General features: G+C 40.5%; 1 protein-coding gene and 1 long non-coding RNA gene across 2 annotated transcripts in view; both read right to left on the bottom strand.

The window, feature by feature from the left end:
• Positions 1-24,209, bottom strand: part of DDAH1 (dimethylarginine dimethylaminohydrolase 1) — a 192,865-nt gene that overhangs the window by 125,142 nt on the left and 43,514 nt on the right. The window lies entirely within an intron of this gene.
• LOC131279726 (uncharacterized) overlaps positions 12,678-24,209 on the bottom strand; it is a 50,771-nt gene continuing 39,239 nt past the window's right edge. Inside the window, exon 5 of the long non-coding RNA XR_009187171.2 lies at positions 12,678-15,635. This is a non-coding gene — a long non-coding RNA (uncharacterized lncRNA). The remainder of the gene's footprint in view (positions 15,636-24,209) is intronic.

The raw sequence follows: 24,209 nt of genomic DNA, 5'->3' as shown, positions 1-24,209 counted from the left end.
GAAGATAAGCTTTGGAAGAGTTGGATTAGGATGGACAAAATGACCAAATCTATGTAGCTCTTTGAAAACACTGGGGCTGGAAGCTGAAACAGCAGCTCCATCCCTTTGAACCTCATTTGTTATTGAGCTGGCTCCTGCTGCAGGCAGATAAGATCCAAGACCAACCACAAAAATATACATTTGAATCAGCAAGAGGCTTATCTCAGCAACTGGAACCTACTTTGTTAAAAAAAAAAAAAAAATTGGCCCTTTTTGCTCTAACAATTCAGGGTCTCCTAAGCTGTTAAAAAAAAAAGTGAAAACATGAAAGATTAAATTTTTCTTCTGTCCCATTAAAATAAGACCAATAAACCACAGTAAAATAAATAATTTATGAAGTTTTTTTAAGACTAAGTTTTATATGGTTTTCATTACATAATTTGACACATCTGGTGTTTCTAGTTTACAAGAACAGGAAGTGAAAGACCGTAAGTCTGGTCTGGACTGGGGGAAACTTGGTGGTCTAAAGTGGTAGAACACTATTTATGGACCAAATACCAGGGTAAGGCCTCTCATTTCAGGGGGATTTAAGATTTCATTTACATATTTCAGTCAAATGTCCACGTTTTCAGAGTAGTCAACAAAAGTTTTCATCTTTCAGTGCTTCATTCAAGTAGGCTGGGAAATTTATCATTTCCTCAGATGTTGGAAAAGATCTTTTCAGTGTTTAGGAATGCACCTGCTGCTACTTCTCAGCACAATAGCCCCATTCCCCAGGCTATTCTGGCCCATTTGGGTTGGTTGCTGGTGCAGAAGGTTGAAGCACTAGAACTGCCATTTGTGCCTTACTATGTGGTTCCTGCCCCACAACTGAGGTCAGCAGTGGGTAAAGGTGTTGTGTACAGATCACGGGCAGCACAGGGAAGCCAATCAGATCTCCCCAACGTGGCTCCATCCTCCAACTCCGCTCAAACGCGGTTGGGTTTATGAATGATTAACAGGAATGAAAGAGCCTTCTACTGCTCTGTCTAGAAAGGCTGTTCCCTACCAGGAAACTACTGAGATAGGATTCATAATCAACTGATGGAAAGTTTCACAGGAAAAACCTAAGTTGATGTGTGGCAGAAGCGATCACTTCTCTTAGGAAAAAGCTGCTAAAGGTGGAAAAGTATTGCAACCCTGCACATCTCCAGGGGACACCACTCATGTGGAGTTTTATATGAATGGTCTCCCCTGGAGTTCTGTGGTGGAGCAGACCTTAGCAGTAAGAAAGTATGGGTAACCTCTTTAAAAAAATAAACTTTGTTTTTAGGACAGTTTCAGATTTACAGAAAAATCACAAAGATGGTACGGAAAGTTCTCATATCCCCCACAACCAGCTGCTCCTATTATTAACATGTTACATTAGTAGGGTACATTTGTTACTGAGGCAGGCTAGTAAATTAGGGAATCACTAGAGGAATCTGGAACCTGACAGGAAACTCACCTGGCCTCGGATACCCCACAAGACGGCTGCTGCAAGACTTGTGAGAACACCCATTCAGACTGAGATTTCTTCTGGAATCAAGAAGCCCTGGATATTCTCCAGGGGCCTTATCATTGGGCCCTCCTGGGGGATTGATGGGTGGGGCAATCAGTCAAAACAGCAAACAGCTGGGACTCTTCCCCCTACATTAGTAAAGGGGCAGAGTAATTAATGGTTTAAAAAGCAAGTGCAAAAGTCAAACCAGCCCTGTTCTTGCCTTTTTCTCTCCCTGCCTGGATCAGCACACATGTAAACCTGAGGATCTGTAATCTGTAACGGGGAATTGTAGTCTGTAAATAAGCCCTCTTTATGTCTTTTCAGCCCTTTCCTCTCTGCCTGGGATGCATAATCTGTTATTTTCTCCCATTTCTCTTCTCTCAGTTCCTTAATAAATTACTGGCCTAACTAAACTGGCTTGCTCTTAATTGTTTTTGTATTTATAGCTTAGCCAAGAACCTAGAGAAAATCTGGCCACATTACCATATGTTTTAGTTTCCTAGGCTGCTCAAAGCAAATATCATGAAATAAGTCAGGTTAAAAAATGGGAATTTATTTGTCCATGGTTTGGGGGCTGGGAAAATGTCCAAATCAAAGCATCATGAAGGCAATGCTTTTATCCCAAAGACTGGCTGCCAGCAATCTTTGGCTCCTTTGTCACATGGCAAGGCACATGGCACTGTCTATTGGTCTCTTCTTTCTCTTCTGAGTTTCATTAATTTCAGCTTCTTGCTTCTGTGGCTTTCTCTCTCTCAAGTCTGAATTCATTCTGTTTATAAAGGACTCCAGGAGTAGGGTTAAAATCCATCTTTACTGAGGTGGGACACACCTTAATTGATGTAAACTCATCAAAATGTCCTACTTACAATGGGTTCACACCCACAGGAATGGACTAGATTTAAGAACATGTTTTTCTGGGGTAAACACAGTTTCAAACCACCACTCTACACATTGGTGCGTTGTTAATGAACCAATATTGATGAATCTTTATGAAAGCCGATACTTTATTCGGAGATCCTTAGTTCTTACCTACTGTGTTTTTTCTGTTTCAGGATCCCATTCAGGATACCATGTTACATTTAGTCATCATATCTTCTTAGATCTCTTGCCTGTGACAATTTTCCAGATCTTTATTTTTTATAACCTTGACATTTCTGAGGAGCACTGGTAGGTATTTTGTAGAACATACCTTAATTGAGATTTGTCATGTTTTTTCTCATGATTAGCCTAGGGTTATGGATTTTGGGGATAAATAGCACAAGTTAAAGTACCATTTTCATCACATCAAATAAAAAATACACAGGTATGCTATCAACATTAATTATCACTGTTATTGATCTTGATCACCTGGCTGAGACAGTGTTTGTCAGGTTTCCCTCCATTCCAAACTCAATCTTTGGAAGGAAATCACTATGTGCAGCCCACACTTAAGGTATGGGAAGTTGTGTGCTACCCCCTAGAGAGGAGAGTATCTCCATAAATAATTTGGAATTCTTCCTCATAGGAGATTGTCTCTTCTCCTATATTTGTTTATTCAATCATTTATTTATATTAGTATGGACTCAAGGATATTTATTTTATACTCTGAGTTATAATTCAGTATTACTTCACTTATTTTATTGCTCAAATTGTTGTAGCTTTGGCCACTGGGAGCTTTTTAGTTGGCTCCTGTGTCCCTCTGACATAGCCACAACATTGTGAGTTTTTTTTTTTTTAAAAGCAGCTCCTTACTTTCTGGCACTACAAAATGCTCCAGGTTCATCTGATATATTTCCTGCCCTAGTCTAGAATCAGTCATTTCTCCAAAGAGATCTGGTTCTTTTTATTGGAGAATGGTATTAGAAACCAAGATCTGGGTGCTTGGTATGCTCATTGCTATAGGAGTGCTGTTACTTTTTGGCTCTCTCAGCTGACAGAGCAAGAAAACACATATGTGTAAAATAGTCCATAGTATAAATACATATACCTATAAATTCTATAGGTAACCACCTGTATCTATTTTAAACTAAATATGAGCTCATACTAATGTCTCCAACTCTAATCCATTACCATATGGATCATTCTAGCCTCTTTCCCTTGTTTATAAACTCCCACTCCAACAGTGACAAACCCAGCTCCCACCATCTGCCATTTATTTTTTTAATTGCTCAATTCCAGGATATACACAGAGCAGTATCAGAATGTTAATTCGTATCCCCAAGGGAAACAACTTTATCAACTAGAGTACACTGCTTATACATTGTTTCTTTTGTTTTTAGTCTTACAGACTCCACAAAGGGACTCAGGCAGAAGCTTTCTCCCACACCCCCTTCAGTGAGGTTGTTTCAAACATTGGCAATACAGTTAGATTTTGTCACGTTCTCCTGCCCATCCTGGGATTCCTTGGTATCCTAAATGACTTTTTAGAAGTTTGTACACATGAAGGTCTACTGTTTGTTTTGTAAAATTCTATGGGTCTTGCAAATGCATAGTGCCACTCACCCACAATTACATACCATATCATAAAGAATAGTTTCGCTACTCCCCCAAGTCCCCTGAGTTTCACTTATTCAACCCTCCCCCTTTCTCCTTGAATTCATAGCAAGCACTTTCTAAAAAATTTTATTATTTATTTCCCCTTCCCCACCCCCCCCCACCCCAGTTGTCTGCTCTCTGTGTCCATTCACTCTGTGTTCTTTTGTGTCCACTTGAATCAGTGACACCCAGAACCTGTGTCTCGTTTTTTTGTGTCATTTTGCTGCGTTAGCTCTCCATGTGTGTGGCACCACTCCTGGGCAGGCTGCACTTTTTTTGTGCTGGGTGGTTCTCCGTATGGGGTGCACTCCTTGCACATGGGGCTCCCCTACATGGGGGACACCCCTGCGTGGCATGGCATTCCTTGAGTGCATCAGCATTGCACGTGGCCCAGCTCATCACATGGGTCAGGAGGCCCTGGGTTTGAACACTGGACCTCCCATGTGGTAGGCGGTCGACCTATCCATTGGGCCAAATCCAGTTTCCCATGGCAAGCACTAACATTGTTATAGTTTCACCTTTTCCAGGAGGTCATATAAATGGAAAAATACAGGATGAAGCCTTTTCAAATAGGCTTCTTTCACTTAACAATGAGTATTTAAGAGTTATCAATGTCACTTAATGGCTTAATATCTAATTCCCTTTTATGACTGAATAATATTCCATTGCATAGATACACCACATTTGTTTATCCATTAAGTGACTGAAGGTTATCTTGGTTGCTTCCAGGTTTTGGTGATTATTAATAAAGCCACTACAAACATGTGTATGCAGGACATATGTTTTCAAATCAGTTAGGTAAACTGATTGCTGGATTGTATGATAAGATCATGTTTACCTTTGTAAGAAACTACCAAACCATCTTCCAAAGTGGCACCATTTGACATTTCCACTAGCAATGAATGTGTTCTCCATCTTTGCTTGCCAGCAATTTCTACTGTCAGTGTAGAAATGGGTTTCAGCCATTCTAATATGCAGGTAGTGGTATCTCATTAGTAAACCATTGTTGTTTTAATTTGCAATTCCCTGATGATAAACAATGTTGATCAAGTTTTCACATGCTTATTTGTCATCTGTATATCTACTTTGCTAGGGTGTCTATTCATATATTTTGCCCATAATTTAATTGGGTGGTTAAATTTTAAGTTTCTTTGTATATTCTGGATGCAAGTCCTTTATCAGATATGTGTTTTGAACATAGTTTCTCCCAGTCTGTGTCTTGTCTTTCATTCTCCTAATAGTTTCCTTCATAGAAGATCTTAAAAAATTTAATAAGTCCAGCTTAGCAAATTTTTCTTTAATAGGTCACCTCAATAGTTATCACCAAACTCAAGGTCACCTAGATTTTCTCCTAGAAGTTTTATAGTTTTGCATTTTACATTTAGGTCTATAATCCATTTTGAGTTAATTTTTGTGAAAGGTATTAAGGTCTGTGTCTAGATTCATTTTTTTGCATATGGATGTTCCATTGTTCCAGCACCATTTATTGAAAGCTAATCCTATTTCCATTGAATGTCATTTGTTGTTTTATTAAAGATGAATTGACTGTGTTTGTGTGATCTATTTCTGGTGATCTATTTCTGGGCTATTTTGTTCTATTGTGTCTATCCCTTAACCAATATCAAGCTTTCCTGATTATTGTAGCTTTATCGTAAGTCTTGAAATCAGGTATTATGAGTCCTCCAACTTTGTTCTTCTTTTTCAGTACTGTGCTGGCTATTCTAGGTTTTAGCCTTCCCACATAAGCTTTGAAATTGGTCTATTGGTATCTACCAAATGGCTTAATGGGATTTTGATTGGGATTGCATTGAATCTACAGATCAAACAGAGAAGTGCCATCCAAATAATATTGGGTCTTCCAACCTACAAACACGAATCTCTCCATTTAATTATATCTTTTTTTTCTTTCATTGTTTTGTAGTTTTCCCAGATAGATTCTGTACATAGTTTGAAAATTAATATCTTGATATTTCTTTTTCTTTCTTTCTAATTTCCTTCCTTATTTCAATTGTTCACTGCTGGTATACAAGAATGGAATTGACTTTTTTAAAAGATTTATTTATTTATTTATTTCTCTCCCCTTCCCCCCGCCCCCCCCCAACCCCGGTTGTCTGTTCTCTGTGTCTATTTGCCACATCTTCTTTGTCCGCTTCTGTTGTCGTCAGCGGCATGGGAATCTGTGTTTTTGTTGCATCATCTTGTTGTGTCAGCTCTCCATCTGTGCAGAGACATTCCTGGGCAGGCTGCACTTTCTTTCATGCTGGGCGGTTCTCCTCACGGGGTGCACTCCTTGAGCATGGGGCTCCCCTATGCGGGGGACACCCCTGCGTGGCAGGGCACTCCTTGCGCACATCAGCACTGCGCTTGGGCCAGCTCCACATGGGTCAAGGAGGCCTGCAAATTACTTTTTAATATTAACCTTGACTCCCAAGATATTTCTATACTTAGTTTCAGGGTTTTTTGTGCGTGTTTTTTTAGTCAGTTCTTTGGGATTTTCTACATAGACATTCATGCTGAGAAAAAAGACAGTTGTATTTCTTCCTTCCCAATGTATATGCCTTTTCTTACCTTGTCTTTTTGCATCAGTGAGGGCTTTCAGTACAATATTGAAAAGAAGTCATGAGAGGTGTCCTTGCCTCATTCCTGATCTTAGGGGAATGTCTCTAGTTTCTCATGATTAAGTGTATGTTAGCTGTAGTTTTGTAGATGTTCTTTATCAAGTTGAGGAAGTGCTCCTCTATTCCTAGTTTGCTGTGATCATGGATGGATGTTAGATTTTGTCAAATGCTTTTCCTGTATTTATTGATAAGATCATATGAATTTTTTTGAGACTGTTGATGTGGAGGATTACATGGTTGATTTTCAAATGTTGAATCAGCTTTGCATACCTGGAATTAATGTCTCCTGGCCATGGTATATAATTTTTTTTTACATCTTGTTGTACTTGATTACTAATATTTTGTTGAAGATTTTTGTATTTATGTTCAAGAGGGCTATTGCCCTGTAGTTTCCTTTCTAGTAATGTTTTTTTTTTTTTTAAGATTTATTTATTTAATTCCCCCCCTCCCCTGGTTGTCTGTTCTTGGTGTCTATTTGTTGCGTCTTGTTTCTTTGTCTGCTTTTGTTTCTTTGTCCGCTTCTGTTGTCGTCAGCGGCACAGGAAGTGCGGGCAGCGCCATTCCTGGGCAGGCTGCACCCTCCTTTCACGCTGGGCGGCTCTCCTCACGGGCGCACTCCCTGCGCGTGGAGGCCCCCCCACGCGGGGGACACCCCTGCGTGGCACGGCACTCCCTGCGCGCATCAGCACTGCGCATGGCCAGCTCCACACGGGTCAAGGAGGCCCGGGGTTTGAACCGCGGACCTCCCATATGGTAGACGGATGCCCTAACCGCTGGGCCAAAGTCCGTTTCCCTCTAGTAATGTTTTATCTGGTGTTGATGTTAGGGTCACGCTGGCATCACAGAATGAGTTAGGAAAGGTCTCCTTGGTGTCTGTTTTCTGGAAGAGATTATGGAGAATTTACATAATTTCTTCCTTAAATGTTTGGTAGACTTCACCAATGAAACCATCTTGTCTGGTGCTTTTTTAAAAATTTAATTACACTGAGCTCAAGATGGTAAAAAGACTAAGACTAGGGTATAGCATGGATTTCCCAATCTGACATATTTTCCAATACCTGTAAAGATGTGTCAACCCATGTTTTCCTGTAAAGTATGCATTAAGGTGTTATCTGTCAACACATTGATGTAAGTACAGAAGAGGAGATATATGTAGATGCAGATATAGTCTACTGAGTATGCCTTTAAAAATCCATTTCATTTTTCTTTTCTTAGCTAGCATCTCTGTTTTCTCCAATGTAAAAATGGATACCATTATTTCCTTCCCTCCTTAAGTGACAAAGGAATATAATTATAAAACATCTGTCAATTTTTTTTTTTTTGAGTTCCTAAAGGAACATAGGTTTTTATTCTACCTCTATAATGGAAATTCCTAAGTACTGGACATCAAACTTTTTTAAAATGTATTTTTCTTTATTTTTCAAATTTCTCCAAATTTTCTCCAATGAGTATGTATTTAACAGTTTTATGATAAAAATTTACATCTTTATCTTTCTTCTTTAGCTTTCCTTCCTAGTTTATCAAAATAAAACAGAGTAAGAATAAACACATAGGAAAGAGGTAAGAATTGCACTAGTCATGCAAACAATAAGGAAAATTATCATAGTCATCCAGTCTATTGTTCCAGGCTGTTGGTAGGAAAGAGTATACTTTTTAATTTACTGAAATATTTACTTGAGCTCTGTGAAGCCTTCAGTATTTCAAATATTGGATCAGACAATGCCATTTTTAAATTAAGCATTTCATTTAATTTCCAGGTAAGCTGTCACATCAATATTAACTATTGTTTGAAATTAAGTATTGCATTACCAACTAATTTTTTCATGTTGATACCAACATCTCATATTGGGACTGTAGCTTTAGATATGTATTGTCAAAGGCAATCCAATCTTTTCTTATTTCTCTTTCTAGATTTTCACTGGGCCATCTCTTCCTGCTGGTAACTTTATGATGGCTCAGTTTTTCTTAAGTATTTTATTTTGTATGACTTGAATTTGCACTACTCTTTTCTTCTCCCTGGCTTCTAAGACTACTCACCATTTCTCAGACATTTATATTTCTATAATGGATAAGTTAAAGATACTTTTCCAGTTTATAATGAACACTTTAGCTAATGAAATTATCACAAACACAAAACATTAAATACATATGTTCTTAAGCAGAAACTCTAGAATACTCAGTTAAACCATTTCTTTCCCTTTGTTTTGAAAACCTGACCATTATCAGTATAAGAAGATTATATATCCTTTTTGGATTTTACATCAATTAAATGTTTCTTTATAGGAACCTAAATTCAAGGATAAGAAAAAGTATTATGATCTTTCAAGGTAGTTTAAAATTTCCCTTCAAAACACATACTCAATTTTGGCTGCTGGGTAGTTTTTTTTACTTTTAATACAAGGATAACTTATGATCTGAAAGAATTCTGGATTAGGCTATTAGGCTATTGAGTTCAATTTTCACATAAATCACGTATTGGGTGAGTGACCTTGATCAAGGACAGTTGCTTAACTACCCTGTGCCGCAGTTTTTCTACTTGAAACACAGGGATTCATACCTTCAAAAAGTATCGCAGAGTGACCACTTTGGGCAGGGCACTTTTCTAACTGCCAGAGATACAGAAGTGAACACAATAGATTAAAAAATCCTGTCCTGGGCCCACCTGGAGCAGGCTTCTAGGGAGTGTGTAGTGTTCACACTTGTCATTGTGCGTTGTGTCAGTGAGTGGCGGCTCACACAATGAGCAGGAAGGTTTTGGACTCCCATCCTGGGGAGTCCTGCTCTGTTCTCAAGTAGAGGGGTGGGAGTCTTTCGAGAGCACAGGCAACACCTAATAGGGGAGGACAGGCCAGTATGTCAAGCCCTCAATTTTGTTTCGAGTAACTATGAATCTTGTCCTTCAAGGAGTGAAGCTTGGTGGTTGCCATGGGTCCTGAGGGAAGGGGGAGGGAGGAATAGAACAGACGGAACACAGGGCATTTTGGGGGCAATGGAATTGTTCTACATGACGTTGCAACGATGGATACAGGCCACGTTAAATTTCATCAAACTTGATGAAAGTGTATGGTCCAAAATGTAAGCCATAATGTAAATCACCGACTGTAGTTAGTAGCAATGCTTCAATATTTGTACATCAATTTTAACAAATGTACCAAACCACATGTAAAATGTTATTAACAAGGGAAAGGGGGAAAGGGAAAGGATATTGGATATATGAGAATCCCCTATATTCTGTATGTGATTTTTCTGTAACCTAAAGCTTCTTGGAAGAAAAAATGAAAAAAATAAGACACTGGAGGAATAAATGGAAGAAAATGTCACTGTACATACAAGACAATTGATCTTACAGTGATGAAAGATATAATGTAAAATTTTATTTTATATTTTTATTATTTTTATTACTTTGAATTCTTTTTACCTTTTTGTATTTTGTCATTTTTTAAACTATCATTATTATTTTTTAATTTTTTAAAGATTTATTTATTTATTTATTTCTCTCCCCTTCCCCCCACCCCACCCCAGTTGTCTGTTCTCTGTGTCTATTTGCTACGTATTCTTTGTCCTTTTCTGTTGTTGTCAGCAGCACGGAAATCTGTGTTTCTTTTTGTTGCGTCATCTTGCTGTGTCAGCTCTCCGTGTGTGCAGCGCCATTCCTGGGCAGGCTGCACTTTCTTTCACGCTGGGTGGCTCTCTTTACAGGGCGCAGTCCTTGCGCGTGGGGCTCTCCTACACAGGGGACACCCCTGCATGGCACGGCACTCCTTGCGCGCATCAGCACTGCGCATGGGCCAGCTCCACACGGGTCAAGGAGACCCGGGGTTTGAACCGCAGGCCTCCCATATGGTAGACGGATGCCCTAACCATTGGGCCAAGTCCACCGCCTCATTTTCTTATTTATTTTATTTGGTTATTTTGTTGGCTTCATTTTTGAAGAAGTTTTGGATCACAGAAGGGTTACAACTGTGAATGGGGATGCATGGGAGGAGGTTCGCCTGGGCATACTTATAAGGCATATGGAAGAGTTCAAGTGTTCCTGGGCAGTGTTGTGTTAGGTGGAGATCCACACAATAACCAAAAGAATATACAATTCCCATCCTGGGGAGTTCTGCCACATTCCCTAATGGGACAGCAAGAATCCCCTGAGTACAGGGGCAGTGACTAATAAAGGAGGATGGACCACTGATGGGCCCTTGACAATGATGACTATACTTACGAACCTTTTCTTTTGCAATTGAAACTTTGTCTATTATTATAGGTTGCAAAACCTCCTTATTGCTCAAATGTGGTCTCTCTCTAAGCCAAAAGCAGCATATAAATGCATTGCCTTCCGCTAAGCATGGGACATGACTCCCAGGGATGAGGCTCCCGGCATCAAAGGATTATTATACTACCAAGCACCAGCTAGCAATGCAACTGGAAAAAGACCTAACCCAAAAGGGGGAAAGGGTAAAGACAAATGAGTTTATATTGCTAATAGACTTCAAAGTGAGTTAGGGAGTCATTCCAGAGCAGGAGCTCATTGACTGCCACAGTAAATATTGTCTCAAACAGCAGGGTTCCTGAGGGCTCTGGAGACATCAAGACACTACAGACTGCTCAGGAGTAGGGCACCCTGCCAATGGGCCCTACTTTGGAATTTATGCTCCCTATAGTGACAGAGTTGGACTCAGTTGTGGTTTCCCTACACATGGCTCTTCTGCCCCTTATATTTGAACCTATAAATTTGATAGGTTTATGTCCAAGAGACTTAAATCTCTGGGCTTTCCATGTGTCAGTTGGGCCCTGAATCTCGAGAGACACAACACCTAGTCTCCAGTTCACTGAACTCACCCAGGACAAACAACAAGGAAATGATGAAGGACAATGATCATCCTAAGGAAGAGGGAGAGTCTAAAACTGCAAGCAAGATAATCCCATCTATCTGCCCCATGGGAGTAAAGCCCTCTCTCAATTAGAAGTGGAGTGGGCATCATCCCAGAATCCTCAGGATTGGAGAATGAACAATGGACTAAAATAGACTTACTGTTATTCTACAATAGATTTATTGTTATTTTAGTAATGGAAGGACTTTCATAATTGATGTGGAGGCAGGGGCCCCTGGAGTTCCTGAGGGGAGGGAGAGGGAAAAAATAGGTGTAATATGGGGGAATTTTCAGGACATTGGAATTGTCCTGAATGACTCTGCAACGACAGATACAGGCCATTATATATCTTGTCATAACTTATAAAATTGTGGAGAGAGTTTAAACCATAATGTAAACTCTAATCCATGCTTAGTGGCAATGCTCCAATATGTGTTCATCAACTGTAGCAAATGTACCACACTAATGAAGGATGTTGTTAATGTGGGAAAGTGTGGGAGGGGTAGAGAGTAGGACATACGGGAATCCCCTACAATTTTTATGTAACATTTATATAATCTAAGTATCTTTAAAAAAAATCCTGTCCTGGTGGAGTTTACATTATATTAATTACTAGTAGAGATAATGTCAGTACCTCTCATAGGATTATTGTGAGAAATAAATGGGTTAATACATAATGAAAACTAAGAACAATATCTTGCACATGGTGAGAATTCATTAAATATTAGCCACCACCACCATCATCATTAAATATCTAATTTTTATAAACAGTTTTCCTTGTTTCCTCTTCTCCTTGTCCTCCATAGTCCAGAGTGTTGGTATGAAAATCAAATGAAATAATTAACAAGGAAAGCTTTGTAAACTAGTACTACAGATTCAAGATGTCATTATCTAGCACCTAAAATAAAGCCTTGCCCTCAGAAGAAATTTCCCAATACCTATTTATTGAATTAAATTTTAATTTATTGCCTAAGCAATTGCATAGCCATTATTCAAGCAGTTCACACAATACTCGAGACCCAAGACAATAATTGTTTATAAGTAGATAACTAGCTACCAGTTTATTCAACAAACTGTTGCTAATTTAGTATAGGCTATTAATAAATTATCTGAGAACTCAAAGATGTCGACAAATATTCCATTTACCCTGCACATCTATTTTGGCTAAATGTTCTGACCCTCTTTTTTTTTTTTTTTAAGATTTATTCATTTACTTTATTTTTTCTTTATTTATCCCCCTCACCCCCGATGGTTCTCTCGTCTGTCTATTCGCCTTCTCCAGGGGGCAATGGGAACCGAAACCTGGACCTCCCATGTGAGAGGTAAGTGCCCAATGGTTTGAGCCATACCCACTCCCCATGGGCTGCACAGCATCTGCTGGCTTGTGGCTCTGCTCATTGTGGCAGAGCAGTGTTGAGCTCGTTGGGGTGGAGGCAGTTCTAGCTCACTGAGCAGGGGTGGTGCCTGCTCGTCTTCTTTTAGGAGGCACTGGGACCGAACCTGGGACCTCCCATGTGATAGGCAGGTACCCAACTGGTTGAGTTTGCCTCCTCCTTATTATTTTAAGAATAATCTTCATTCAAGTTCCTTATTTTTTTTTAACAGTGTATAAAGTATAAAGGGTTCAGTGTGAAGATTTCATTCTCATTCTGCTGTTGTTTTTGTTTTGAATGAGCTTGGAAAAAAGTGGAAGAGATAATGGAAAATAAGATAGAGGGCATATCTGAAAATCTGCTCCTTTTCTTTTTTTAACAAGGAGCCTCAGATTTCTAGCTGTTAAGGAGCCTGCTCAGAAGGAACAGACTAGTTAAGAAATGTTATTTGGAGTTTTTATTCCAATTGGTTTATATGGTAACTTGGACTCAAGTAACAATTTTACAGCTGTGAGGTCTCTTTATAGAAATGGCATGTGCAAAGTGTTTGTGTCTAGCCAGCCCATGCAGAGCCAGCTCAAAGGGACAGTCCAGAGCAGCCATCTGTCTTCTGAGATGAGCATTATACTGGATGTGTTTACATGACTATCTGTTGTCAACTGCTCTTGGAAAACAAACAAACAGTATAAATAACTTGTTTCTCTCTAAATATGTGATAGAAGTAAGAGTGAGAAAAAGTAGAAGGGACAGGAAGTCACAACAGGTACCCCTGATATTTAGCTTTTATTTGTTTTTGCACCCTTCTCACTTCATGACCATTTATGTGCTTCCTAATGAACTGTCCCCCCAAAACATTGGGTAGAAAAGGCTCTAGTCTTTCAGATATCAAAAGTCTCCTCGAATGCAAAGAGTTGAGCAGAGGTGAGAGAAAATAATTTGCGATACTCAGACCCAACTTTTACATTCCGGGTGCCACCCCACATTCCAGGCTCCCCTGGTTACAGAAGGTTATAGAAGCCTAATGCAGCCAGGTGTTAACCTGCTGAGCTCACTGCCACCAAGTTATCTCTTCATATTAAGAACCCAAGCAAGCTTGTGTTACCCAAGATGTTTTAGGTTACCCACCTGCCTTTCCAGACTTCTTAGAACCAAGGCTCAGGAGAGGGATATGATTGCATGCACACAAGTTTGCTTGGAGAGGAACGCTCTCTAACGCGGGTGAAGTTGTTGTCAGGGTCAGTGAACTGATATCCGAGAAGGCAGTGGGAATGGTCTGTTCCCCACCAACTTCCTGCAGCAAGGACTCAAGGCAAGGAACTCCATACAACACAGTCAACTGTTGGCCTGTTTACTCCTTGGTTAGATACCAAAGACGGCAGCACTTTATTCAGGACTATGAAGATTTTTAGCTCTAGAGGGTCAGGGCCCTAGTGGACAACCATTCAATGGTGAAGGCTTCTTTTATTGAATATGATAAAAGATGAGAATATTTGTTGCCATATGGCCAGAGACAGGAATATGGGGGAAGTAAAGCAGGCAAAGAAGGAAATAGCTGAAAGTTCAGAACTATAGACAAAAAGGCTGGGGAAACGGAAGGGTCTGTGGTGATCTTTAGTCCTGCTAAGGGTAACCAGGAGAGCTCTGCAGAGCAGGGACTCAGGCAAAGGCTTCACTTCTCTGCCTGATAGCAAGAAGAGAAGAGCTCTGGGATTGAACGGCACTAGACACTCCTTAAACTAGAACCCTCCTCCATGGCTCTGTGTCTAATAACCAGAAAGCCTTGCCTTGCCTTCCTTCCTCCTTCCCTTCCCTATTTTAAACAAAGCTCTAGGGCAGAGTTTAACAGCACTTCCGGATGTCCTCCTGTTTGCAGCACCTCATTTGACCCTGGCGGGCACCTCTTGTTACTGGAGGATCAGCACCTCCATCTTGCCAAAGCCAATGCTTAGAGTCATAAGCAATCTTTCTTAATTACATTTATTTACTGCTTCCTAAAATAAGCAGAGGGTCAGGCAAGATGAAGTGAATGGTCCCAAAGTACTCCTCCATTTCTCACGCAGAAGATTGCTTTCAGAATCTGTCCAGAAGGCAGGATCCTCAGAGTGTAATGCACTTCCCCACCACCTCAGGCACTTGCTAACATTACCTGTGGGTACTATGATAACAGGAATCTGAGAAGCTTTACAGTGAAATACTTTGTCCATCCTTAAGTACAAGAAAAGATTTCTAAAAGAGCTTCAGGAAAATGTGAGGTGACTTTGCAGAGTTAGAAAATTTTGAAGGGACTTTTACATAGGACATATTCTCACTTTTTTTATTTTATTTTTTTAAAAAATTTATTATTTCTCTCCCCCGCCCCCCAGCCCTAGTTGTCTGTTCTCTGTGTCTATTTGCTGCGTGTTCTTTTTGTCTGCTTCTGTTCTTGTCAGCGGCATGAGAATCTGTGTTTCTTTTTGTTGCGCCATCTTGCTGCATCAGCTCTCCGTGTGTGCGGCGCCATCCTTGGGCAGGCTGCACTTTCTTTCGCGCTGGGCGGCTCACCTTATGGGGTGCACTTCTTGCACGCATCAGCACTGTGCATGGGCCAGCTCATCACTCCGGTCAAGGAGGCCCCGGGTTTGAACCGCGGACCTCCCATGTGGTAGACAGACACCCTAACCACTGGGCCAAGTCTGCTTCCCTATTTTCACTCTTAGGTAAAAGTGGTGCATTTTCCTCTAGACTGTGAGTTCCTTGAGAGCAGAGGTCCAGCCCTGTTACGTAGTGTCTGGAAAAGGAATGAATGAATGAATGAATGAACGAACGAATGAATGAGCAAATGAACGAACAAACGAAGGAACGCCTTGAGGGCGTAGCCTCTTCATCTCTGGGTTTCCTCTCCCCATGGGCTAACAGTGCATGGTGGAAAGCAGGCAGGCATCTATAAATGAGTCAATCCAAGTGGTGGGGACCGGGAGGGAGTGAGGGTTCAACAGTGAGCCCCTGATACTAATGACTATGCTTGTGAGCTGATAAACCCAAAATAATAACAAGGCCTAGAGCAACTTTGTGCCTGGGAATTTCCTTCTGTCAGCCTTCATGTTACTCAAATGTGGCCAGTCTCGAAGCCAAACTCAGCATGTAAATGCAATGCCTTCCCCCCAGCGTGGGACATGACACCCGGGGATGAGCCTCCCTGGCAACGAGGGACCACTATCAACTACCAACTGATGATGCAACTGGAAAATGACCTTATATGGAAGGTTCAATGCGGATCAGCAGAATATCCATGTCTACATAAAATACCATGACTTTAAAATGCTGTTTGGCCTAAAGTAAGGGGGAAATGGAAAGGAGAAATGAGTTTATATGGCTACGAGTTTCTAAAAAAGAGTCTGGAGGCTGGCAGAAGGTTTGCCCTCATGCACAACTGAGCAGAGTCAGAGAGACAGATAAAGCAGATACAACCCCCAGATATTGGTTCCTTTGAGGGCTAAAGAGACCCATGGGAGTTATGGTCATGGCTGATGGGGTTAACTACCAGGGCAGATGGCCCCTCTTTGGAAATGGTGTTTATGTGTGATGAATCTGGACTCAGATGGGATCTCCCTTCATAAGACTTTCATGCTAATGTGCTGGAGGTGCAGTTAATGTTGGGGTTTAAGATATATTTAGGGGATTTGAATCTCTGGACTGACAATGTGATAGCCAGATCCTGAGCCTCAACAGACTCCAGCACCTACAATCTGATTTATTGGACTTACCACACTCAGCTAAGATGGAGGTGAAGAAGGACAACCACCACACCATGGAGCCTAGAGTGATTACAACTGAAAATGGGAGGATTGCATCCAGCATCCAGGTGGAATCTGAGCCTCCTCTTGACATAAAGGTGCAATGGACACAACCAATCCAGTGTCCACATAGAAGAGGTGGCATTGGATTGGGAAAAGTGGACATAATGGACAAAGGGTATGGGGAAAGGCAGGAAGAGATGAGAGGTGGAGGCATCTTCGGGACATGGAGCTGCCCTGGATGGTGCTTCAGAGGTAATCACCGGACATTGTAAATCCTCACAGGGCCTACATGATGGAATAGAGGAGAGTATGGGACATGATGTGAACCAATGTATATGAGGTGCAGAGGTGCCCAAAGATGTACTTACCAAATCCAATGGATGTGTCATGATGATGGGAACGAGTGTTGTTGGGGGGGGGGGGAGAGGGGGGGTGGGGGGGTGGGGTTGAATGGGACCTCACATATATATTTTTAATGTAATATTATTACAAAGTCAATAAAAAATAAAAAAATTAAAAAAAAAAAAAAAAAATGAGTCAATCCACTCAAACTAAATTAACAAGAGGACTCCTCAACATCACTCCCAAAGCTATGATTCTGAGATGTGTGAGCAACTCTAGAACACAGAGAGAAATAAGGCAAATGCTGTGATTATCGATGTTTCTAAATATAATCAAATCTATTTTATTTTTGTATGGATTATTCATGACCAATTTTTATTCTTGGTGAATTCCACCCTGCCTGGAATGATGAAGGAACACCATATCCCTTAGCGGAATTGAATTGTACTTAGGAAGTGTTGTTATTTCAATATTATTTTAAAGAAAATGTAATTAAGAATGTGAATCTTCCCAGGAAAATATCACATGACATACTTCAGAAACAAATATAAACGAATTGTTGTTTAGTTAATGATTTGGTTTATCTACCCCCACCTTTGATTTATTAAATCAAATGCTTACCATTTAAGGCATCTAGAAAATCAATGCATTTTAAAATTTTAACTCTGTTATTTTAGTAGCTTGAAGGCATAGCGCAGTGAAAGCAAATTAGGCGCATGAACTGATCAAGATTTAGACTCACTCCCACAAACCGAAACCAGCAAAACAAAACATTATGACAGACCTTATAACACTGCATTTTAGTTTAGGCTTAAACTTATTTGTTCAGAGAATATGATTCCAATGGTCTCTATTCTATGGCACATATTTACACTGTGTGATGCCAATCCATCATCCCAAACTGGTTTGGAGCCAGGCTGAGTGTGTGTACACATATATGTATATGTATAGGTATAGGTATAGGTATAGGTATAGGTATATGTATAGCATAGCATAGCATACTGTAGTACATTTATATGTATATAGTATTAATTTTTTTAAGTTCTGTATGTGCTGCTTGGTGACTTTTCTTGTAAGGGCTGAGCTGCCAAGAAGAGTTGTAATTAGAAGATAAAACATCAAGTACCTGGCAAGGGACCCCAGGTGGCAGACCCAGAGGACAGGCATACTGGGATGCAGTATGGTTTTTGAGCTTGGCTGTGAGAGGAAGGGAGGGAGTTATCTTTACTTTAGCATATGCAAGCTACCTCTTTTGCAATGATTCCTGGAAAATGCATCAAGTTTTCCGTTGACTTCTACAGAGGTCTCTGTCCTTAATATTAAACAACAACGGCACTAATGTAAATTTAGCACACAGTCTGAGAATATCCTTAGATTTTCCAGAGAAGGCTAATGAGTATGCTAAGGAATTTCAGAGGTATTGTCAATACAACAACTAGGTAAATAAATAATATAGATAAAACTTTACTAAATTCTTAAGCTGGAAAAAAGTTGACCAAATTAAAAATAACGCCAAGCTTTACATATTCTGTCCCATGCTTTCATAAGAATATCACTAAAATCTATATTTTTTTATAAAAATAACTTCAACATCAAGCTTAGAACAATGAGATGCAAAATGAATGTATTATTTGTAACTCAAGCTATGTTACTTATGAGAAAAAGATTGGTGAAACAATAACCTGAACAGAAAAATATTTTATTATTTTTGATGTAGCTAATTCAAAATCCAAGTATAATATGGTAAGTGTCTTTGATATATAATTTTGTAGGACAGAAAGACATGTAAACCTTGGGTCATTATTTATTTCTATTTATATCAAAATAATTGTAAGAGAGGGAAGCAGACTTGGCCCAGTGGTTAGGGCATCCGTCTACCATATGGGAGGCCCATGGTTCAAACCCCAGGCCTCCTTGACCCGTGTGGAGCTGGCCCATGCGCAGTGCTGATGCGCACAAGGAGTGCCGTGCCACAAAGGGGTGTCCCCCGCGTAGGGGAGCCCCACGCACAGGGAGTGCGCCCTGTAAGGAGAGTCGCCCAGCGCAACAGAAAGTGCAGCCTGCCCAAAAATGGTGCCACCCACACGGAGAGCTGACACAGCAAGATGATGCAACAAAAAGAGCCACAGCTTCCTGTGCCACTGACAACAACAGAAGTGGACAAAGAAGACAACGCAGCAAATAGACACAGAGAATAGACAACCGGGGCAGGGGGGTTGGGGGGGGAAGGGAGGAGAAATAAATAAATAAATCTTAAAAAAAAAAATAATTGTAAGAAAAACATTATTGTATAATGTTCTTTATTAAAAATTATAAATGAAAAATGAGAATAAATTTAATGTTACAGTGTAACATGTAGTCAAATGATTGATTTTCCCATCGTGATTACTTTCCGTATTTTAGGCTTACACTGTTCCCTCATCATATTAGCACATAAAAATGACCTTTTCTTTAGGGTTTCTTTTCTTTAGGGTTACTTTCTTCATACTATTTTTACATTTAACACTTCGATGACTCTAGATTTTATTTTGATGTGACATATGATGTCCCAATTTCTTAAATTGATAAACAATTGCCCAGTTCTATTTATATGTGAAGGCTCTTATAACTTATATTCAATTCTTAGATAAAACTGAATCTGTTCCTTGACCATCTATTCTAATTCCTTTATTTTTCAGTCTATTCATTACTACAGTATGTTTTAATATTTCATATAAATCTTATATAAGATTTATATAAGATGTCGAATATTAGTTTCTTTACTAAACAAATACTAGTTTCTTTAAAAGTTTTCTTGACTATTTTCATCCATTTGTTCTTAAATCTAGAAAAACTTTAGATTCATTTATCAAAGCAAAAAATCATGTCAGTATTTGCTTGGAATAATATTAAACACATAAATTAATTTAGAAAAAAATGTAATTATGCTCAAAATTTAGTGATCATCAAGAAACATATGAAAACTTCCAGGAAGGTGGAGGATTAAAGAGGCAGAAGGATCACTTTTTTCCCAGAAAAAAATAGCTAGAGAACAGGCAGAGACTGTGAGGGCAGCTCTGGAACCCAGGATACCAGGAGAAGGTGTGACACCACCCCGAAGAGAGAGTGGTGAAGGAAAGGACACCCCACTGGCTGAGAAATCCTGTGCGTAGACCTGCAAAAGCAGCAGTGGGCACCCATCCCCTTACCTACGGAGCAAAGAGCAGTCTGCGGACTGCGGCAGCTATGGACTGCAGTGGTTGCTGACTGAGGGGATTTCAGAGGTCCTCTTCCCCAAGAAAGGGGAGACAGAGGGACACAACCTACAGCAAATTCAGATTGTGGCCAGCAAACTTGGTCTGCTGCATTGGAGGGGTCACACACTTCCAGGCTGGGTGAGGCTAGGACATTGTTTGCCCTGAGCACCTGCGGAGCTAAAGATAATTTGCCTTCACAAACACCCTTCCTACTGCCCAGGACTGGTTGCTGAGGAGGCAGGGGGAAAGCGCATTTAGCCAGCCAATGGTGGAGAACAACCCGCCAAAAAGTTTGTTCGTGAGGCTTGGCCAGCCTTGAGGACAATGTGTCTGCATCTTCCACCCTCCTGAGTAGGTACTCTGAATGCATTCCCCCCAGTACCTGGAGACTGATCTGAGAGGTTTGCCAAAGAGCGGCATCTGCTGGCCAGACCAGAAATGTGCATGAAAGAGGAAAAAGAATAATACATTAAAAAAGGAGGCAAGTGGATTTGGCTCAATAAGTAGAGCATCCGCCTACCACATAGTCTCAGGTTCAAACCCAGGGCCTCCTGACCCATGTGATGAGCTGGTCCATGCGCAGTGCTGATACGCTTAAGGAGTGCCGTGCCACACAGGGGTGTCCCCTGTGTAGGGGAGCCCCACATGCAAGGAATGCACCCTGCATGAAAAAAGTGCAGCCTGTCCAGGAACAGCGCCGCACACACGGAGAGCTGACACAGCAAGATGACACAACATAAAGAGACACAGATTCCCAGTGCCACTGACAAGAATACAAGTGGACACAGAAGAACACACAGTAAATGGACACAGAGAAGCGACAACTGGGAGGTGGGGTGGGAAGGTGGGGAAGTGGAGAGAAATTAAAAAAAAAAAAAGAGGCAAGGAGGTGCCCTTACTGACACCCTCTCCAAGGCCCTTGGAAACTGGCCTGCACCCACTTACTGAGTCCTTAACCTTAGCTTGAGCAGTTAAATGGGGAAAGTCCTAAATATCCAGAACAAATTGAACCAATAGTCAAAGAACAGTGGTAGCACATAGCCACTTGACAGTAAATCCCTAGGCAAGAGAGAACTGAACATGAGAGTAAACTCAGCATTGGAATCAGATGCCTAGACATCAGCAAAAAATTGCAAGTTATACTAAGGAAAAGGAAGCTATGGCTCAGGTAAAGGAACAAACCAAAGCTCCAGACAAGACACAGGACCTGAAAGAGCTAATTAAGGAGGTTCAAACAAATCTAAATCAAATCATGGAGTTGAAGAACAACATGGCTAAAGAAATAAAAGACAATGAGAAGACACTGAGGGGGCACAAAGAAAAATATGAAATCTTGGATAGAAAAACAACAGAGTTTATGAGATTGAAAGACACAATAAGTGAGATTAAAAATAGAGTAGAGTCACGCAACAGCAGATTTTAAATCATGGAAGAAAGAATCAATGACACAGAGGAAAGAACAACTGAAACTGAAGAGAGAGAACAGAGAGAAAAGAATTGAAAAAAATTGAGCAGGGACTCAGGGAGTTGAAAAGTAACATGAAGCACACCAACATATGTGTTATGGGAGTTCCAGAAGGAGATGAGCAGGGAAAAGGGGCAGAAAAAGTATTTGAGTAAATAATGGCCAAAAATATCCCAATTGTCCTGAAAGCCATGAATATACATGCCCAGAAGCACAGGGTACTCCAATTATAATAAATCCAAATAAATCTACCCCAGGACACACAATATGCAGAAAACCAAATGCCAAAAAATAAAGAGAAAATTCTGAAAACAGCTAGGGAAAAGCAAAACATCACATACAAGAGAAGTCCAATAAGACTTGGTGTGCATTTCTCTTCAGGAACAGTAAGACAAGAAGGAAGTGGTATGATATAATTAAGGTTTTTTTTTGTTTTTTGTTTTGTTTTTTTTTTAAGATTTATTTATTTATTTAATTCCCCCCCCACCACCGGTTGTCTGTTCTTGGTGTCTATTTGCTGCGTCTTGTTTCTTTGTCCGCTTCTGTTGTCGTCAGCGGTACGGGAAGTGTGGGCGGCGCCATTCCTGGGCAGGCTGCTCTTTCTTTTCACACTGGGCGGCTTTCCTCACGGGCGCACTCCTTGCGCGTGGGGCTCCCCCACGCGGGGGACACCCTTGCGTAGCACGGCACTCCTTGCGCGCATCAGCGCTGCGCATGGGCCAGCTCCACACGGGTCAAGGAGGCCCGGGGTTTGAACCGCGGACCTCCCATATGGTAGACGGACGCCCTAACCACTGGGCCAAAGTCCGTTTCCCTATAATTAAGGTTTTGAAAGAGAAAAACTGCCAGCCAAGAATTCTTTATCCAGCAAAGCTTACCTTCAAATATGAGTTAGTTTAAAATATTCATAGATAAACAGAAACTAAGAGAGTTCATAAACAACAATCCATCTCTGCAGGAAACACTAAAGGGAGTTCTGCAGCCAGAAAATAAGAGAGAGAGATGTTTGAAGGGGAATGTAGCAGTGAAGACTATTGGAAAGGGTAACCAAAAAGGTAAAAAGATGGACAAAAATAAGATATGACATATGAAAGCCAAAGGCCGAAATAAGGCCTTTACAGTAATAACAGTGAATGTTAACAGACTGAACTCCCCAATCAAAAGACATAGGCTGAGAGAATAGATAAGAAAACATGAGCCATCCATATGCTACTTGAAGGAGATTCACCTTAGACCCAAGGAGGCAAACAGACTGAAAGTGAAAGGTTAGAAAAAGATAATTCATGCAAATAGTAACCAAAAGAGAGCAGAGCTAGCCATACTGATGTCGCAGACTTTAAATGCAAAAAGTGATGAGATGGGGAAGCGGCTGTGGCTCAATCAGTTGGGCTCCTGTCTACCATGTGGGAGGCCCTGGGTTTGTGTCCCGGGACCTCCTTGTGAAGGCAGGTTCGCCCGCATGCTGAGGAGAGCCACTGGCCCGCAAGCACCACGGAGGGCCACTCGGCCTGCAGTACCGTGGAGAGCTGATTCAGCAAAGTGACGCAACAAAAAGGGAGACAAGTGAAAACAGAAGAGAATGCAGCGAATAGACACAGAGAGTAAACAACAAATAAGCCACCGGGGGGGGGGGAATAAATAAAAATAAAAATACAGACACACAGAAAAATGCACAGCTAATGGACAGAGAGAGCAGACAGTAAGCAAGCCACAAGGGTGGGTTGGGAAAAAAAAGTGGTGAGATGCAAAGTCCCTTATATATTAATAAAAAGGACAATCCATAGGAAGGAGTAACAGTCAAAAATATCTATGGACCTAACCAGGGTATCCCAAAATACATCAGGCAAATTCTGGAAAAACTGAAAGAAGAAATAGACGTCTCTACAATAAAAGCTGGAGAATTCAATACAGCACTCATATCAATAGATAGAACAACTAGATAGAAGATCAATAAGGAAACAGAGAACTTGAACAATATGATAAACAAGCTGGACCTGACTGACATGTACAGAACAATGCGTCCCAAATCAGCAGGTTGCATTCTTCTCAAGTGCTCATGGATGTTTCTCCAGGAGAGACCATATGCTGGGCCACAACACAGCTCTCAATAAATTTTTTTAAAAAGATGCATTTATTTATTGTCCCCCTGCCCTTGTTGTTTGCACTTGCTGTCTGTTCTCTGTGTCTATTCCTGATTTATTTGTATCTTATCTTATTTCTATCTTCTGATTTTATTTATTTGTATCTTCTGTTTTCTTGTTAGTCTTGCTAACAGTTTGTTGATTTTATTGATCTTCTCAAAGAACCAGCTTTTAGTTTTGCTGATTTTCTTTTTTTTTTCTTCTCAAATTCATCTATTTCTACTCTAATCTTTGTTATTGCTTTCTTTCTGCTTGCTTTAGGATTGGTTTGCTGGTTTTCTTCTAGTTTTTCCAGTTGTTCAGTTAGATCTTTGAATATAGTTTTTCTCCTTTCCTAATATAAGCATTTAGGGCTATACATTTCTCTCTCAGCACTGCCTT

The sequence above is a fragment of the Dasypus novemcinctus genome, chromosome 9, assembly GCF_030445035.2.
Source record: "Dasypus novemcinctus isolate mDasNov1 chromosome 9, mDasNov1.1.hap2, whole genome shotgun sequence".
NCBI classification, from domain to species: domain Eukaryota; kingdom Metazoa; phylum Chordata; class Mammalia; order Cingulata; family Dasypodidae; genus Dasypus; species Dasypus novemcinctus.
The sequence above is the reverse complement of the archived record's forward strand: the minus strand, read 5'-3'. Positions and strand labels throughout refer to the sequence as shown.